This window comes from Equus quagga, chromosome 5, assembly GCF_021613505.1.
Source record: "Equus quagga isolate Etosha38 chromosome 5, UCLA_HA_Equagga_1.0, whole genome shotgun sequence".
NCBI classification, from domain to species: domain Eukaryota; kingdom Metazoa; phylum Chordata; class Mammalia; order Perissodactyla; family Equidae; genus Equus; species Equus quagga.
The window spans coordinates 22,158,340-22,162,787 of NC_060271.1; the positions used below are offsets into that span (position 1 = coordinate 22,158,340).

The following is a 4,448-nucleotide window of genomic DNA, read 5'->3' on the forward strand; positions in this document are numbered from 1 at the left end:
ATGTAGCATGTATCACTATTTCATTCTTTTCTATGGCTGAATAATATTCCACTGTATGGACATACCACATTTTGTTTATCCATTTATCAGTTGATGGACATTGGGTTGTTTCCACTTTTTAGCTATTATGAATAGTGATGCTATGAATATTTATGTACAAGTTTCTGTGTGAACATGTGTTTTCAGTTCTTTTGGGTATACATCAAGGAATGAGATTCCTAGGTCATATGGTAATTTTTAACATTTTGAGAAACTGCCAAACTGTTTTCCTCAGTGGCTGTATCATTTTACATTCACACCAACAATACATGAGGGTTCTAATTTCTCACCAACATTTGTTATTTTACTTTTTTTTTTTTAAGGAAGATTAGCCCTGAGCTAACATCTGCTGCCAATCCTCCTCTTTTTTTGCTGAGGAAGACTGGCCCTGAGATAACATCCATGCCTATCTTCCTCTACTTTATATGTGAGACGCCTACCACAGGGTGGCTTGCCAAGCGGTGCCATGTCTGCACCCGGGATCCAAACTGGTGAACCCCAGGCCGCCAAAGCAGAATGTGCACACTTAAATGCTGCACCACCAGGCTGGCCCCATTATTTTCCACTTTTTGATTGTGGCCCTCGTAGTGGGTAAGAAGTACTATTTCATTGTGGTTTTGAAATGTAGTTCCCTAATGACTAATGACATTGGGCATCTTTTCATGTGGTTATTAGCCAATTTTCTTTGGAAAAACATCTCACATTCTTTCTCCATTTTTAAATTGGGTTATTTGTCTTTTTGTTGTTGAGTTGTGAGAGTTTTTTATATATTCTGGATACTGGGCCCTTATTAGATATGATTTGCAAATATTTTCTCCCATTCTGTGGTTGTCTTTCGCCTGAATTTTTATCTCTTTATCTTTCTGTGCTTTATTCAGAATAATTTCTTCACATCTACCTTTCAATACACTCATTTTTTCTAGGGCTTATCTAAAGCTGCTGTTACTCATTTATCAGGTTCCTAATTTTACCTATGGCATTTTTCTGGTCTAGCATTTCTAGTTGGTGTTTTACAAAATTCTATGCCGCTTTTTTCTTTTCCCCGAGGAAGATTAGCCCTGAGCTAACATCGGCCAATCCTCCTCTTTTTGCTGAGGAAGACTGGCCCTGAGCTAACATCCGTGCCCATCCTCCTCCACTTTATACATGGGATGCCTACCACAGCATGGCTTTTGCCAAGCGGTGTCATGTCCGCACCCGGGATCCAAACCGGTGAACCCCGGGCTGCCGAGAAGCGGAACGTGTGAACTTAACTGCTGTGCCACCAGTCTGGCCCAAGTGGTGGTTCTATTTTTAATTATTTGAGGAATCTCCATGTTGTTTTCCTTTCCAACCAACAGTGCACAAGTGTTCCCTTTCCTCCACATTCCCACCAACACTTGTTATCACTTATCAGCCATTCTAACAGGTGTGAGGTGATATCTGATTGTGGTTTTGACTTGCATTTCCCTGATGATTAGTGACGTTGAGCACTTTTTCCTGTACCTGTTGGCCATCTGTATGTCTTCTTTGGAATAATATCTATGCAGTTCCTTTGCCCATTTTTTCTTCTTCTTCTGTTTTGGTAAGGAAGATTGGCCCTGAGTTAACATCTGTGCCAATCTTCCTCTATTTTGTATGTGGGTCACCACCACAGCATGGCTTGATGGGTGGTGGAGGTCCTCACCTGGGATCTGAACCTGTAAACCTAGGACACTGAAGCAGAGTGCATCAAATTTAACTGCTGTGCCACTGAGCTGGCCCCCCTGCCCATTTTTTAATTGGACTGTTCATTTTTTTGCTTTTGAGTTGTGTGAGTTATTTATTTTGGATATTAACCCCTTATCAGATACATGATTTACAAATACTTTCTCCCACTCAGCAGATTGCCTTTTCATTACAAAATGATGGTCTCCTTTGCTGTGCAGAAGCTTTTTAGTTTGATGATGTCCCACTTGTCGCCTTTTGCTTTTATTCCCTTTGCTTTTGGTGTCAAATACAAAAAATCATCACCAAAACTGATGTCAAGGAGCTTATCCTCTAAGCTTCCTTCTAGTTTTATGGCTTCAGGACTTACTCTCAAGTCTTTAATACATTTTGAGTTGATTTTTGTGTATGTAAAGTGTGTGTTTATTGTAGCATCTAAATGTTTTGTAGTGAAAGGGCCCAACTTTTACTTTTTTCTCTGGAAACTTTAATTTTTTTTGCTCTTCATCTTTGATGTTTTAAATCTTACCATAAACTGTCTAGATTTTTTAAAGTCTATCTTTTTCCTTCCCCCAAATCAATACATCTTTTATTGTATCTTTAAAATATCCCAAATAAGTCTTGGGAATCATCTGGCATCTTGTTTCCGTAGCTGGACAATTTAGATCTTATTCATTAGCTTGCTGAACTATTCCTTTTTCAGAGACATAGATACTATCAAAAATTTTTCTGATACCCTTGTTTTTAACTGTTGTGCCTCGCTAAATCAAAGCAGCTGAATTTGATACAAGTTAATGTCCTTTCTTTCAAGAATTAATTCACATTTCTGGGCTTGAGATTCTGAACGAGCAATGCCTGGCCTCATCTGAACCCTGCAAATGTGTTTTTCACCCAAGAAATTTCAGATCTCATCTTTTTTTTTTTTTTTTTGGCACCCGGGCTAACAACTGTTGCCAATCTTTTTTTTTTTTTTTTTTCCCCTGCTTTATTTCCCAAACCCCTCTGGTACATAGTTGTATATCTTAGTTGCAGGTCCTTCTAGCTGTGGGATGTGGGATGCCACCTCAATGTGGCCTGACAAGCGGTGCCATGTCCGTGCCCAGGATCCGAACCATGGGCTGCCGCAGCAGAGCACGTGAACTTAATCACTCGGCCACGGAGCCGGCCCCTCAGATCTCATCTGGTAATGGAAGGTCAGTGTAACACTCTTGATCATCTTCTGTATGTGACGATAGATAATGGGAACGGTAGCCAGTTCCCTTCTATTTCTCCACCATTTGTCAACCTGGAGTCTCTTTTCCTTCCAGGGAGAGTGAGCTCTACATTGACGTGACTGAAGCCCCTCTTTTGGGGCCCTTCGCAATAACTGCACAGCCCTTGAGAGTGATGTTGGCATGTTCTGGAGTGCTGACCGTCTGGTCGCTAAGAACGGCCTTCATTCTTGCAGTGGATGCAGCAAAGACTTTTTAAGTCTATCTTGTTAGGCATTTTTAAACACTTTTTAGCAATTATAGATCTCTTTCTCTATATCTGGGAAATTCAAAACATTTTTTAAATTTGTAATTAATTTCAAACTAACAGAAAAGTTGCAAGAATAAGAATAGCACGGAGAACATCCATATAATATCGTTTACTCACTTTCTCCTATCGATAACATTTTACTCCACATACTTTATCATATGAGACTCTCCTTCTATGGGTACACGTATGTTACACATGTAATACATTTTTTTAAATGAACCATTTGATTGTAGTTTCTATTCTAGGGAATTATTTACTTCTCTCTTCCCCACCACCCCCTGTCTGGAACTCATTTTATACAGATGTTATTTATACTTCTATTCTTCATGTCTCAGCTACTTTTTTAAAAAAAATTCTTCTATTTCTGTATGTTTCCTAATTCTTTTTGGGACAATTCGGTATCCTGATATGATTATCAGGTTATTACTATTTTCCTTGGCTGTAGACTTTCTGTTGTTCAACCTGCCTTTTTCTCCCCCAATTTTTTTTTTATTGTGGTAAAATATATACAGCATAAAATTCACCATCTTAACCATTTTTAAGTGTACAGTTCCATAGCATTAGGTTGTGCAACCATCACTACCAGCCATCTCCATAGGTCTTTTAATCAAAACTGAAACTCTATACCCATTAAACAATAACTCTCCATTTCCTCCTTTGCCCAGCCCCTGGAAACCACCATTTTACTTTCTTCTCTATGATTATGACTATTCTCAGTACCTCATATAAGTGGAATCATACAGTATTTGCTTTTGTGTGACTGTCTTGTTTCACTTAGCATAATGTCCTCAAGGTTTATCTATGTTGCAACATATGTCCAAATTTCCTCCCTTTTTAAGGCGAAATAATATTCCTTTGTATGCCTATAGCACAGTTTGCTTCTCTATTCATTCATTGATGGACACTTTGGGTTGCTTCCATGGTTTAGCTATTGTGAATAATGCTGCTGTGAACATGAGTGTAAAAGTATCTCTTCAAGATCCTGTTTCAGTTCTTTTGAGTATATACCCACAAGTGGATGTGCTGGACCAGATGGAAATCCTATTTTTAACTTTTTGAGGAACTTCCATACTGTTTTTCATAGGAGCTGTACCATTTTACATTCCCACCAACAGTGCACAAAGGTTCCAACTTCTTCAGATCCTTGCCGACATTTGTTACTGTTTTTTTTTTTAAAGTAGCCATCCTAATGGGTGTGAGGT

At 38.8% G+C, this 4,448-nt stretch overlaps 1 pseudogene; it reads right to left on the bottom strand.

The window, feature by feature from the left end:
• Window positions 1-2,109: 2,109 nt before the first annotated feature.
• Window positions 2,110-3,934, bottom strand: LOC124240123 (60S ribosomal protein L9-like; annotated as a pseudogene).
• Between the last annotated feature and the right edge of the window lie 514 nt (window positions 3,935-4,448).